The sequence below is a fragment of the Anomalospiza imberbis genome, chromosome 3, assembly GCF_031753505.1.
Source record: "Anomalospiza imberbis isolate Cuckoo-Finch-1a 21T00152 chromosome 3, ASM3175350v1, whole genome shotgun sequence".
Lineage (NCBI taxonomy): Eukaryota > Metazoa > Chordata > Aves > Passeriformes > Viduidae > Anomalospiza > Anomalospiza imberbis.
The window spans coordinates 102,898,617-102,914,186 of NC_089683.1; the positions used below are offsets into that span (position 1 = coordinate 102,898,617).

General features: G+C 46.7%; 1 protein-coding gene across 9 annotated transcripts in view; it reads left to right on the top strand.

The window, feature by feature from the left end:
- Window positions 1-15,570, top strand: part of BCL11A (BCL11 transcription factor A) — a 71,773-nt gene that overhangs the window by 23,273 nt on the left and 32,930 nt on the right. The gene's annotated exons all lie outside the window — the stretch shown is intronic.

Here is a 15,570-nt window from a genome sequence, read left to right on the forward strand (position 1 = left end):
TGGCTGAGCAAAGCTGGGAAGAGAAAAAAGATGTGGTTGCATCTCCAAACCAACCTGCTCTTTACCAAGACCTTGGTAAGGAGTCCCCACCTCGCTTTACCTCTGTCCCTGGGCCGATGCAGCCCGTGGTCTGGGGGGCACGTGCTTGGCTGCGGCCATGCAGTGCCACGTCCCCTGGGTGAGATTTACGTGTACATCTGTGGGGAGGCAGTGGGATCTGCAGGGGCTCCCTGTGTTTGGGCAAAAGGCTTTGTTTGCAAAGGTGGGTTGTATGTCCAGGAGACGAGGCGGTGACCTTTGGGGTCAAGTACCTGTGTGTGGAGAGCCCACGATAAATACTGTACAGTGGGAACAATGGGGCTGTAACAGAGCTGTGCCCAAAGAGGCTCCGGCTGAGCAGCCGGCTGGCTGAGAGGCTGCCGGGGAGCGGTGTAGTATTTCTACTTCAAACTGATTGAAACGCCGACTAAAAATCAATGTTGTTGACTAGGGATAATTTACAGTTTTCTCGGCTCTAAGTAGCCGCGTGCGTAAGGATGCATTCCAGGATGAGCGCCGAGTGGTCCGGGCGCGGTGCTGAATCAGATGCATCATAGGTCAGCTCTTTATTTGTTTCATCACGACTTTTGCTCAGTTGTCGTGTAATTTATAGCTGCTTTCACGTTGTCAAACATTTTCATTGTGGCTGCTTCTTAACACACTCCTGACACAAACACGGCTGCTTTAAAGACACTGTATTGTTTCATAATCTGAGAGGAGGACTATAAAACATCAAATTACACTATCTTCAGGCTAATCTAAATGCACTACAGATTGAAATCAGAGCTCATTTGTCCCTGATGCAAATTATTAAGTTCTAATTATAAATATCCATTTAATTACCCCATACATTTTTATTCTGCAGACCTTCTCAGCAATTCTGTCTGAGATACAGTAGATGTATAGGAGAAAATCTGCAGTAATTAATGTGCATTTCCTAAATAATAAAGAACAAACATGAGCCACTTTGTTCATGGATGACATATCCGCACACACATTTTTAGCTATCCGTGTCACAGCGGCAGACGTTGAATGCTAATTCAAAAATAAATGTAAAAGACAAAAATTAAAAGTTTTGGGGGTTATTTCCCTCCTTTCCCTGCCTCTTGTGGAAAGAGCTGGGTCTTTCAGAGCCTTGTGCCCTCCTGGGGGAGGGATGAGGGTGGCTCTGAGAAGCATAGCATTATGTTCCTGGCCTCTGTCTCTTGGAGGTGCTGATCCTGAAGCTGCCTTGTACTGGAAGCCCCACAAATCCAGAAGCATCTTCCAGCTAAACAAACTGAGGGAGCCACTCTCTGCTGCTGCAGCCTCTCCAAATTCTCAGTTTCATGCCCCACAGCAGCTGGACAGGTTAAAAAAACTCCTCTCAGCAGCAGTAGGGAATGATTGTGATCCCCTCCCTGCTTGTGTGCTCTTGCAAAACCCAAGGACAGAGACAGACACAGAGAAAATGTTTGTGGGGGCAGATCCTGCTCAGAGTTACCCCAGGGGTAAATCCTAAGTGGCTTCCCTGCAGCCAGGAGAGTCACTTGGTAGGCACAGCAGTGTAAAGGAGCTTGGGCTCAACCCGTTATGGTTATTTATGCTCAGATTAACAGAGGGCTTTGTCTACCAGCCACTGGAGTCCAGGATAAAAACTTGGAAAAGGCGGCAGAGTTGAGCCTGAATACAAGTGGTGCCAGTCAGAAATCACCAGAGGAGCACATGTGTGTGAGTGTGTGTACCCACACACATATATGGGATGGGAGTCTAACTGCATGGCAGCTAATGTGGGCATTGCCACAGGCTTCATTTCACTGCACTCCCTATTTATACCCATGTTTGCATCTGCTTTCTGGGTGATAGAGTAGGCTTTCTGGAAAGGATACTCATGTGCTGTCAGTAATTACAAACAGAAATTAGCTTTGGATTTTCTCAGACATATATTCCATTAAAGCTCCATTCATCTAATCAGTTAAGAAGATGAGGGGCTGCAGCAGTGTCCTTAATTCCCAAATAACTTTGTCCTTATTTATTACAATTGTTTTATCTCAAACTTTGTCCTAGAGTCTCAGGGCTCTAAGAAGAAAATTGTAAAAATGTTGGTAGGAGCCTAAGGACCTTTATATAAAGAAACCAAACAGAACCCAAGCCTGATTTCTTAAATAGCAGAATAATTACCTTGGCTTTTCTAGCAGCAGTATATTTGTTGGAAAGATCAGCTTGTCTTTTTTTTTGTTGTTGTTTTCTTTTATTTTTTTTCCAGAATCACAGTTACTGTACTGCTTTGAAACATGTTTTTTATTATGATTCCTCTGCAGCACAGTCACTATACAGATAATACTGCTTGAGATTTTACATCTTGCCATCTCTATTATGCAGAAACTTAAACTACAGCCTAACCTGGCAGTTGGATGGTGAGTGAGCCACACTGCAGGCTTGTGAGTGCTTTAATTCCCACATGATCTGCTTTTACCTGAGCTGCTGAATGTATATCTCTGCTCATGTTGTTATTTTCTGGAGCAGTAAAGTACATATCCCACCACCCACACTAGCTTTTCACAGCTTAATAGTATTTACCTGTAGTTATCATTATTATTATTATTATTATTATTATTATTATTATTATTTTCATTATTATATCCTCCAAATGCATCGGTCATTATATGGCTGATGTCTGGTGGGGTGCTCTGTCTAGGACTCACTCATGGGGTCACCCATGTCAGGGTGTGATGTATGGATTATGTTTACTGTGGCGTGCTTGGTTTGTGAGTGAGGCTGTGGCAGTGGGGCAGGTGATGAATGAAGATACTCCATGGTTTCATGTTCGTCCCTGTGGTTCCTGGCCTCCAATACAGTAAAGATCCTCTTGTGGTACAGAGGGATTTATGTGCCTGCAGTGGACTTAGAGCTGAACTTCAAGGTGTGATAGTCCAGAGCTTTGTGGTATTTTTGGTTAAATTTTGTTTTGTCTGTGACCTGGATAAACACTTGGAGTTTGTTGTGAAAACATTGGAGATGCACGAACCATCCAGTTAAATAATTTGCCTGGCTGAAATACTGGTCTGTTTTTCATCTTTGGGCCTCCACGAGTCAGCTGGGTGAAATTCATCACCAAAACACAAATGCCCAGAGGGAATCACAGAATTTTTTGGGTTGGAAGGGACTTCAAAACTCATCTGGTTCCAACCCCCTGCCATTGGCAGGGTCACCTTCCACTAGATCAGGTTGCTCAGAGCCTGATTCAACCCGGCATTGAAAACTTCCAGGGCTGGTGAATGTGCATGTGCTGTCAGGGACCCCAGTGATTAATGCCTTCAGAGGCTTCCTTACCTTCCAAGATGCAAGTAAAGCATTAATTCTCTTACAGGTCAGGTTTGCCGTAGTGCCTTTACACCTGGGCTGTGGAGATTGGAGTCAGGGCATGGGAAGGATGGCCTTCACCTTTGGGGCAGCTGGCTTGTCACTATGGCAGAAGGATGCTCAGAGCTTCCCACTGTTCTCTCCCATAGGTCTCACTTTCCCTCCTCCCCCCTCCCCCCCGCCCCGTGCATCCACTTAAATGGACAACTGTGGTCTGCATGCAGGTTCTTCTTAGTTATTTTATCTCCTGAAAGACTCCAACAAGCTTTTACCCACCAAGTCTATAGAGAAAACGGCCAGGCAATTTTTGTTTCAATTTAGGCGTCTCTCTAGAGCACTAGTTCCAGAGACTGATCAATAGGTTTTATTGTAGACCTCACTGTCTCTAAAAGCACCGTGACCTTATCCTGTCTAAAAATAGCAGTTGCTCTTGCTGCCTGCAGAACCTTGACCTGTGACAACCCATTTGGAGCATAACTGACACGTGCAGTCAGCTGTGCATCCAAGACCCTTGCATGCCCCGGGAGAAAGCTCCCTGTGCTCCTTGTAGCCCTTGTTGAGAAGAAAGAGAGAGGGAGGGCTGTGGGGGTGGATGAGGTGCCCTGCTCCCTCAGGAATCCCAAAGTGGATGAGGGTTGGTCTTTTCCAGGTCCTGAGCAAGCCCTGTTCCAGCCCATGGGCAGTGGGAAGTGAGCATCTCTTGAGTATCCACCCTCTTGTTTTGGGAAGAGCCTTGCATTCAAACCCAAATACACATTCACACCAGCACCCTGTGCCACATCCCTGGGTGAATTCCTGAGCTTTGCAAAGTGCTGCTCTGGAAAACATACTCTCCTTTGTTTCTAAGCTGTCTTCTTAAATTTGGACAAAAGAAGTACACCTGAGTTACACCGTTTCCTAGTCAATGGGTGTGTTCAAGACAGTTCTCAAGGGCAGAGTGAGGGGGGAGAGCTCAGCATGGATTTTGGTGACCTCTTTATGCAGCTCAGGGGTTGAAGTGGCCTCCAGGTACTTCCTGCCTATGGCAATGTGAGGCAGAGAAGAGCCCTGTTGCACACCTGTATCCTTCACCAGAAAGGGCTTGTTTGGTGTTTTCCCTGCCAATGGAGGGATGTGGGAGAAGAGGAGCCTGCAGGGACCCTGGCACCCCTCCCTCCCACTGTGGCCGGCTGCCCAGCAAGGGTTAACCATCCTCCCCGGTGAGCAAGGTCCAGTGCAGAGCCTTTGGGAGATGAAAAGGGAAGCAGCTATGATTGCAGAGCTGTAAAAGGTGGCATTTTGTTCTCCTTGCTAACAAAAGCCAGGACTATTGTTGCCTCCGAGCAAAGAGAGGTCAGGGTGGTATTAGTGCAGCTAATCACAGGAGAGGCCGGGTGGGCTCGGGCTCTGCTGGCGGGGCTGGGACCGGCCAGCGCGGCCGTTCCCAGGCACGGGTTCCTCTTTGGTTACACAAAATGTCCGCTCCCGCTCCCCTCATGCGCAGGCTATTATTAGCTGGTGTCACTCGGTTATCTGAGAGTGGCGCTTTTAGCTGCCATCTAAGTGCTTGACACTTGGGTTTACAGCAGATTAAATTAATTTTTAGGCTGGTTTGGCTTTACTGGGTGTAGACAAAGGGAGCAGCTGCTGTGGAAATGTAATCTGGCACTGGTGAGGGTGGACAGCCCTAGCTGGTCTTCCCCTCTGCCTACGTTTGGAGGGTCTCAACAGGCAAGGGACAATTTTGGTACCTAGAACGCCATCCTTTGGAGCATGGGGCACCTGCATCCCCAGCTCAGTGCTGGGCTATGTCCCTATTAGTCAAAGCATGTTGAGATGGAGAGCGTTTGGATGTGACCAGCTGGCAAGCGCTGGCACCAAAGTGGTGCTCATCTTGTGTCTGTCCAAATGCTGTAGTGCAGAGCTCATGATAAATATTATTTACTTATTGATGAGTCTGTTGGTGCAATCCATTCCTTTTGCTCCTGGGCATGTTTTTGTCTTACTCATTTTTGGCTAAAAAGCAGCAGACCTTCAAGAAGATTCTGCACAAGTTTTTTCTGCCCTAAAAGCAGATCAGGTCAAGAAATAAGTCAGAGATGAAACTGACTCAATCAACAGTCGTTGCTGTGGGTCACTGGCACAAGGGATGGTCATTTCAAGTGGAGGTGAGGTGGTGGGGGAAAGGAGTTTAAAACAGGGTTAGTGTCAGAGACCGAGTTTTTCTGAGCCAGCTCTGAATGGGAAAGTCTGGTTGAAGACCTCTCCCTGGGGTCTTCAAACTGCTGCTTGGAGGGCATTCTTAGACATTGGATCTAATACCACTCTGTCTTTAAAGTTAGATTGAGAGGGATCAAAGATGTCTCTCAAGATCAAGACACAGCTGGCCCTGCTCCAAAACTGCTTCCTCAATAACTTTCCTCAAGAAGAGAAGGGTAGCGGCAGGCCAGGAGTCATCAAGGTTGTTTGTGCCAGGAGATATTTTTCTCTTTAGCTGGCTGATGAGCTTCCAGGGCAGCTGGTGCCTTGTTCTGATGTGAGGCATCAGACCAGTCATCACCCCAAAAACCTGAGGGGGTGAGATTTGTGGGGCTTGGCAGCAAGGTTAGCCCAGAGCTGGGGTGAGCAGCCGCTCCACACAGAAATAACAGATGTTAAAAAAAAGTAATGGCCGGATTAAAACTCAGCCTCTGTCTTAAATTCATTGCTGTCTTTTCTTGTGGCTTTGGGGTCAACGACTGGCGTAAGCAAGCTCCATTTTCCCTGTGGTACCTCAGCATTGACTGGTGTGCAGCTCTGGCAGGCTGGCCTGCTTTCCCTTGAATCCTCATCACCCTTCTTCCCATTTATTTGCCTCCTGGCATGGGAGAGTCTCTGCGGCTGTGGTTTGTGTGCAGGGTGCATTTCAGGGGAGCATGCACAGGTGCTGTATGGGCAGGAGGTGTGGGCTTGGAGGCTCCAGAGCCAAGCTTTTCATGGTTAAAGGGCAAAGCAGAAACACCTCTGGGGTTTCTCTGCCCAGCCTGGCTTTTGGGTTTGATCCATACAAAACTGATAATCACATTAAATTGGCCACCTTTCAAAATGAGGTCAGGGCAGTGGCGGGAGAAGGTGCAGAGCCATGGTGAGGGTGCTGTGCAAGCACAGCTGGTTGCCCCTTGCAGCCCTTGACATGTTGAAGACCTCCTTGAGCATCCTGGAGGCACATATAGCGAGTCTGGCCAAGTTTTGGTCCTGGTGCTTTCCCTCGTTCCCTGGGGGACTCTGGGAGAGTCACAAATAATTCAGCTTGGTGTGGTGCATGGTGAGGATTCTGTCTCAATTTCACCATGAAGTGGTGTGTTCACCTGAAAAATGAGAGCCTTTTTTGGCAGGTGAAATATTTGCTGGAAAGTGTGACTGGGTGAATTTAGGTACAGCTTTGGTTGACCATAAAAAAAGAAAAAAAAATTAAAATTTGGAAACTTTTGGTCATTGAACCAAATCAAAAAGATTTTTACTTTCTTTTATTTCATTTCCATTCTGTTTTCCCCTCTGAATTTTCTGTTTGGAAATCAAATGGAAAATCTGGTTTATGTCCTGCACTAATTAGGAAAATGGAGCTCCTGTGAAGGGGATTAAGTTTAACTTACTAATGACTGCATAACTATTTGACAGCCTCCACTGAAAGAGAGTTGCCTGCTTATCTTGTCTTATTTAGAGTTTTGTTCAGTGTTGTGGCAAGGTGGAGATTTCATATGGATTTCTGGCACATCTATAGTTACACCTCACCTATATGCTTTGCCAGTAAAAGTTTTGCAACAAGTAGATAATGTGTTTTAATCATATCAACAGAGCAGCCAGAGGGTAGCATTGCTTTGAAATGTGTGTTACTGGGATGGAAACCTCTCCTTGTCTGTGGTATTTTGGGAGTTAGGAGGCAGATTTTATGGAGTGCTGACTGTACTGCTTTCCATCTTGATGGGGATGTCCATCCTGATGGGTGTTGGCCTGGCCTTGGAGAAGGTGGTGGCTGCTGCTCTTGTTAAGAAGCTCTTGGAAACGTGGTTTTCCATTCCATAACTCTCAAATTTAAATTTGTTGTTGGGGCTGCAGTATGTCAACCCAGTCAAATTCAAATAATGTTTGTGTAATTCACACCTCACGTCTGATGGGAGAAAAAGTGTTTCCTTAAATTAACAAAAGCCTGTAACTATTTTCTTCTACATGTTGAAAGTCGGAGAGAAAGGCATCTCCTTGAATTTTATTCTTTCTCTAATTTGTTTTTGCTGTTGTTTCAGAATAATTTAGTCATGTATTTATTAGGAACTGGTAGCATCTGCTAATTTTCAGAGCCATCACAATGATGGCAACATAAAAACTTGAGGCCAGAAGTGGGGCCAACACCTTATTTACAAGCAGTCACATTTATTTTGGTGCTAAGGCTGCTCTGTTAGCAGAGGAATATGGTGTTCAGCATAATAAAGTGTATGAAAATTTGGCCCTGAGCAATCACTTCTGCTGCACTGGGGTCAGATTGCAGAGCCTTTACTCATCGTGGTAAGTATTTATTAACCTTTGGAGAACAATGGCTGTAATGAGATTACCTGGGTAAGTACTTATCCAGTTGGGAAGGAAGTTTTGGAGCCTGGGCCCAGTGGTATTTTAAGAGAGATAAGGATAAGGAGGGCTCTCTGCTCTGCAGGTCGCTTTCCTACCTGTGCCTGGCAGGGCTGGAGGGCAGCCCGGACTGGTCAGGAGTTAATGCCTTTTGAAGTGGTGGTTTCACTCTGTGTTGTCTTTCCCAGATTAGCCGTGCTGAGAGGGAGAAAAGGCAGAAAAAAAATTAGTGTTTGAGTGACGTGGAAAAAGTAATTGACTATCAGTATCAAGAATTACTGCACAGCCATGCAGGGGACAAGTCAGAACATACCTTGACAAAACCCTTGCAACAAAGGGCTGCTCAAACACACCCTTCAGTCTCCGGAGCTGTAAATTGAGCTTCTATTCCAGGGAAATACTTCTAGGCTTTGTGTACATTTTTGTATCTGCTTGCAGCACTTCAGTGCCACTCAGGAGGTGACTGAAGTCCCCAAAAAGAAGCAGCAAGCACTGTGCTCAGCCAAGCACCAAGATCAGTCGTTTATGTTTGTTTGTGGCAAAGTGGCTTTAGTCTTTAAAAATCACATGGGATTTCTCTGATTCCCATCTCATTTTTCCATCCAGCTCTGTGTACTTCCAAAAAAAATTTGGGGAGGTGAAACAGCTCCTCAGCCACGTTTTAGTTGCTGTTTTTCTTACAAGAGAGAAACAAAGAGGGGACCTTGTACCCTGCTGTGTGAGCGAGATGATCGTTCCTTGAGTGGTTCCACACCCATTTCTTCCTACAGGTTAGAGACACATTTTTGGCACTGGACATGGTAAGCGTTCCAACATGTTTTTAATCTGCAGCTCTCACATCTTTAAAGGTCTGATGTTGTGGCTCTGGTTGTGTGCACGTATTTCAAGGTATCTGAGTAGTGCAAAATGTGGGTAAAATACCGTGACGTGAATTTAATCTGTTGGTAGGAGTTTGCTCAGTGTTTGTTCTGCTTGTCCTTCGGTGACACTTGCTTTGTCCTCAGCTTTTTGCCTGTGACATTAGATGACTCTTCTGGATTTCCTGGTGTCTGGCAAAAGGCTAGTGACAATACACTGTTGATACTTTCTGCATTTATTCCTAAATGCTGAAACCTGTTGGCTGCTTTTGCTGGGCATGCAAAGTGTAAAGCCTTGGATTGTTCATTTTCTACCCAGCGTGCACCTAGGTGTTGAAACACAGTGCCAAAATCATGGAATTTTGTTGAATTGGGTTTTTTATAGGACTCCAGATTCTGATTTAATTCTTTCCCCATTTGCCCAAAATGCAGACTGTGCCAGTTGATTTTCCCCCTTCTTCTCTGTATGACATTGCCGCAGTCTGAACACAACCAGCCGCGTGATTTCTCAAATGCTTTTCCTTAGAGGCAGAGCTGTTGGAGCAAATGCCTGGGGAGGACATTCCATGTCACTGGGTACAGTCTGTGGCCTTCGACATCCAGAGGTGCTGAAATGGCTTCATGTGGCCTCATTTTTTGTTCTACTCTTGTTCTACTCTAACACGCTGAGATGAGAATAGTGCCCGGGGTGGAGGTGGTGGGCAAGGAGGAGGGAAGAGGAGATGGACGATGCCTCTCTTGTTGTGGGAAGATTCAACAGTTGCCCTTGGTCCTTTCACCTCTCCGGGGCCAGGGCCATGTGAGGGTTACAGCATTTGGGATGTTTCCCAGAGTGTCAGTGTTCAGAGTGCCATTAGGAAAAGATGAGATGAATGACCAAAATGTAGGGGCAAAACAAATTAGGCAGTTCAAAAGCTGCAAACAAGTCATTTGTGGGGAATAACGAAGGCTTGCGGTTATGAGGCCGTCCCTTCTCCAGCCCATTGCCACTGTGTTTATAAATCAGGGGAACAAAACAGGAGACCTTGTTAGGCCTGGGTGACATTAAGGGTGCATTTAGCTATAGAGTGTAACACTGGCTGCTGTAAAATCAGATGGATGCTCGAGCTATGCTGCAGCTTGAGTGGAGATGACAGCAAGGCTGTGCCTTTGGGACTGGGTCAGACCTTGCTCGGGTATCGCGTTTCCTGTTCTGCAGAGAGGGACTCTTCGGCTCCATAGGTCCAAGCCAGGTTTTCCCCCATTTGTAGCTCTCCAGTTCTGCCTCTTGAGACATCGCTCCAGCAATGCCTAATATCCACCGACCTTTGCTCCCTCAGGGATAGACCCGACACGTCCCCTTTAGGCAATAGTGCCTCCTGTCCCCTGTAACTCCATCTGTAGGGACCCTGGACATGCTGAAACCCTCCTGGTTATCCTTGCACACACCAGGAAACCTAACTGGCTGGTGTAGGTGCTCCTAAGTGAGCAGTATTATATTACCCCACATAAATGTCACATTAACGGAGCATTACAACCAAAAAATGCTCATAGATCACTCTAAACCATTTTAGGCATCTGTTATGCTTCTGTCATCTGCTCTTCACCCATTTGTTTGTGTTTGGGATGGGAAGGATGCTGCAGGAGAGCCTGGAGCGGACCTGGGGGGAGGTGAGGGTAGGCTGGAATGATAAGCAGCCCACCTTATGTCTGGAAGCTGTGCTGGGGTGAAGCCCAGCTCCACCAGACTGTTGGCCATGCTGGAAGAGGCATCACAAGCTGCGGCTTGGCTTCGAAGGGGTGTTAATAGAAAGTGCTGACTTATCTGAGCTGGCTCAACACCTCCTGAAAGTCCAGTGTAGGCACGGGGGGAGCCTGAGCGTCGGCGCAGCCGAAAACCTACGGTGCCTCATCTGTGACGGCTTTCTAGATCACACCATGTAACACAGCCCAACAAAGGGCTTTTAAATCCTAGTCAAGAAGACAGACAATAGAAGGTCAGAGTTTAAAAGAGAAAGTGTGCCTCAGACTGATGTAATTCCCCTTCTCCCCCCTTTTCTTAGTGTGAATCCTTTGATATTTGAGCAGGGAAATCCTCTTTATCGGGAAACTCCACCTCCTCTTATCTCATACTCCCTCGAAAATACTATCTGCCCTCCTGCCTTTCAGCCTCACAGCCCAGTTTGTCGCGGAAGCCTCCCCGTGTGGGCAGCACTGCCCTCCCATCCTTCTTGCCAGGTGTGCACAGCAAGGCTTGGGGCTCCACACCGGGATTTGCTGTAAATCATTAGCCCTCTGGCTAATGATTCCTGTGGGAATCCATGCTTGCCTGTCCTGGTCAGGATCCTGGGAGTATATGGGGTCTGCAGATGAGGCAACCTCAACCTGTTGTGACATTGCTCTCGCAGCAATCAGCTGGCAAGGCTTAGGTGGTGAAGCCTGCCCATGTTTACTGTTCAGCCCAGCAAACAAAGGTCTCCCTCACCTCCTTGTACTGTGGAGCAATCTTTTTCAAAAAACATAGAAAACTGGTCATCTTGAATCAGGCCAGAGATCTGGTGTCCATTTTCTGGTCTGTACAGAGTGGGAGCCCTTGGAAGCAGCAGAAGACACAAAGCAGTCAGGGAATTTCCTATTCCCTGCTGTGCTGTCGTGTCTTTCCTCTCCAGCATTGTGGGTTGGGCTGGAGCATCCCCAACTCTTCCCTCAAGGTTGTGCCCATCCCTTCTGGTTACTTGCATGTATTTTGCCTGAACTGGCACTTGGGAGGTTGCATTACATTGCTGATTGCATCAGATAAGTTGTGTTTCTTAACCTCCTTGCAATGGCCTCCAGTAAGTCTTGTTAGGACTCTTAATTTGCTCTAACAAACAATTGCAAAGCTGGGGAAAGGAAACGTCCCTGTGTGGGGATCTCTCCCTGTGTGGGGATCTCGGCAGGACTGCCACAGCCCTGGGGACCACAGAGCTTCTGTCCTTCTCCAGCCCCATGGAAAATCACACTGTGGCTCTGACCTGAGCTGTTGGTAATCAGAGGATCGGGCTCTTCTTACTCAAGCAGTTTTTCACCTGCTGTGGCTCTGTGGATGTCAGTAGGTGTATTCTCAATGTGTGCTCACCTGAGGCAGGCAAAGGTGCCCAGCACACCTTTGTGTGTGGAGGACACTAGGTACCTCTCCTTATATCCATCTGGTGTCAGTGACTGCTGGGGTGATACCTGAGGAGTCTTGTTCTTCCCACATCCAGAAGAGTCAGTGAATCACCTGTAGTCACATCTAGGGCAGCTCTTGAGGTGTAAATCAGGTGGCACCTGCCAGGCCAATTTGCTCCAGCAACTGTTCTAATCCTGAAGATTCATCCCTGAAATCATACAGGATTGGCCACTTAATTTTTTCTCTGTAAGACATTAAAAGTGACTTTTCCAGTACATTGGATTTTGGTATTCACATTGCTCTCTCCCCTCCCATTGGCTCCAAACCTCACAAGGGTGGGGGGAGAATTCACAGGACTTCTCAGCAGCATTTTACAATCTTCCCAGTCAACTGTGCTCCTTTATTTCCAACTTCTTACAGTCTGGAAAAGAGCTTGGCTGCAAGAAAACTGTGTCCGTGAAATGGTGCAGAGTGGAAGGAAATGATGTCAATAACTGTGCAGTTGATGTAGATTATAATTCTTGCAGCCTTCAGTTCCAGCCCAGATTAGCACTCCCTTAGTTTAAAATAACAAAAAGGGAACTGTCAAAATCAGAGGAAAAATGTTGGCGTGATGAAACATGTTAACAGGTAGCCATTAGCACTTCATGCCTGCGTGAATAGTGGCTGTAAGTGTTTTTTATTGGTAACAAAGCAGGGAGGATGGGCAGAAAAAGACATTTGTTTTAAAACTGGCTTGTTGCTTTAATTTCAGTTTTTTATTGTCATTACTTTGTGGTCATGGTATGCTCTGGGCTGGTGTGGTGTCCTTGGGACACAGCTGGGTTTCAAGTTTTTTGCCAGAGAAAGAGGATAGGACCAGATAGTCTGGACAGGACCTGTCGTTATTCTAATTTTGCTCTTAGAATGCGTTCGAGATATCCAGCTCTAGATGAAGAGTGAGGGTATAGCTGTGGTGTGGACTGAAACATGAGTGTAACATTGAGGGCTGGTCAGTCCAGGTGTGTGGGATGTTCCTGCTGCTGAATCATGGAAAAGTCACCACGCTAAGAGCAGCTCTAGTTATGCTGGTGCTATTGCTGGTTGACATTTGACTGATCCTTCATGGTCATTCCCGGGCACCAGCATCCGGATGTTGCTTAAGGGAATGGAAGACATTTACTGGAAGAACTAAATCACAAATAAAAAGGAGGGTCTGTGTAGTCACCGGAAATATTTGCCCCAGGAATTAAGGTAAATATTTTTGGGTTTTTTCATAGTGTGGAGGACTGTGGAGGAGAGGGTACTGGCTCCATCCCACCAAGCAGCGGCATGTGCCAACTCTGATGGCTGGAAGTGATTTAAGCTGTGTGGTCTTCCTGACTCACCCTTGAGACCCATCACTGCCATGCTTGTCTCTCTCTTTGACCATCCAGTTGGTGTTTCCTCTGGTGCATGGAGCTCTCTGGCATCCAGCTTCTGCCAATGTAGAGGTCCTTGGGAAAAAAAAAAGATAAAAAAAGAGATGTGTGCTCTTGCTGTCTCCTATGGACCCTTCCTGTTGCATCCCTTAAGAAACAAGCCTTGTGAATGTTTTGTTTTTGCCTCAGCAACTGGCTGCCCTTCTTGTGAGCGGAGATGTCAGCCACTGGCTCGTTGCTGACTGCGGGACTGAGTCTCACTGTGGGCAAGGAGCCGGCCTGGGGCAAGGCCTTTCTTCCACCCGCCTATCTCTGCCTGTTCTTGGGCCCATGTCTTGACAAACATGAGTTGCCTCCTATTGTTTATTTATACAGGATTTTTTGGGGAGACAGCCTGACGGCAGTTGGTGTCTTAGGTTGGTTCTCCATGGATGAGCTTAGTAGTTGCTCAACTACTTCTGCTGTTGATTTTGGGTTTGTTGTGAGGTTTTGCTCATGAGTGTGTATGTGGGCTTGGGTTCTGCTGTGGGGAGAGACATTGGTGCCCCCTGTGTAACCTGAAAATCTTGAAAATCTCAGCCCTGGGTGAAAAATGTGCCTTTTGAGTATCAACACTTCCTTCCTTCTCGGAGAAAACAGAGTAGTGCTGGCACTTGTAGCACAGTGCCTTGTTCTTTTCTTACTGGATTAATGGCAAAAACATGGTCTGGATGCTGCTCTACAGCCTTCAAAAAATCTGTTTGTTTGTTTGTTTTTCCCCCTCTGCTGCGGTGAGGTGGGAGCGAGGACGCTTCCCACCTTTCTGCCATATGTTCTTGGATTCTTGCAAGACAGTAGCAGGGTTTGCACCTGGACAGCTGAAGGCCATGGGTGGCTCTGTGGGACCCACACTGCCCTCCCTCCCCATCTCCCACGCAAGCTAAAAAAGTATTTTCCTCCTGCTGAATCTTACAAGGTTTTCTTCCATATGCACTTCAGTAGGTTTTAACTTTTTTCTCTTGAATCCAAGCAGCTTTAATCAACATAAACGCTTGCGGTGGGTATAGGTTGCCGCATTTAATAAAGGGTGAGCTCCACCCCCCCCCCCCCCCCCCCTTTTTCTTTCTTCTCTTCTTTCTTTTCATCCCTTATTTTGCATTCTGCTGCATGCGATGAGCATTTAATCCCTGCCCTTCTGTCTGTTGAGATATTATGTTTTTTTAATAGTGCTTGTTTATGACTAAGGTCAAAGACAGTATTTCAGAACAAAAATTAGAGTTAGTTCATAATTGAGTACATATGTATGTTACTGTTTATTTTTATAGTTTGCTAATTTATTTTTAAACAGCTCGGTTGAGCCAACATGTTTATAGGTCTGTTTATCACATGTCTTGCCAGTCGGAGTGCTAAAAGACACATGCTTTTCAATAGCACAGATCCGAAGTGAAATTAGATAATACCACCAGGTAGCAATTTAATTACATTAATTGAATGTTTAGGTTGAAATGTAGTTTTGTAAAGCTATAATGGAATACATTTATAAGTGTCTGCGTATAAATCTTGGCATTTAAAATGTTATTCAAGCCTGCTGGCAGGGAAATGAAACTCCACTGAGTGTTTTTGAGGGAGAAATGGGGTATTTCACTATGAGTACTGTGCTTGCATCGCTTGCGGTTTGGGCCCTGTCCCAGCTGTTAGGAACCTCTGTGGGCACCCCTTTCCATGGGGAGTTACCTGGTTAGGAGGATGCCTGGCCTGATCCAGAATGATGGGATCAGGAAACAACAGCCCCTTTGAGTCCTGCTGGGGAGATAAAGGAGTGAGTCCCAATGGCGAGATAAGGGGTGAACTGGTGCTTGGCAGGAGAGTCCTGTGTTAGCCACCGTGGAGAAGGTGTTTGTCCAGCTGAAACCAAGTCCCCGTGGTCGTGCACTGAGTCATTTCCCAAGTTTGCCAGCTGCTGTACTGGATTGTACCTGTAGGTTCTGGCTGTGGGCTGCCTTCCCAATGCAGGGAGCTGCTAAAGAGCCCTGGAAGGGCAGCTTGTGGGAAGCTCCATTAAAGAGCAGAAGCTGTGAATGAGCCACGCTCTCCAGCCCGGATGAGGATTTAATCCTCAGCGTAAACATGTACAAATAACGTATTGTCAGGAGAGGGAAAGGGAAAATTCCTTCGGTTTGACGGTGCCCAAGAATAGCAGGCTTGGTTGGGAAAGGATGGGAGGAACTGCTCTGGCACTCTTTGG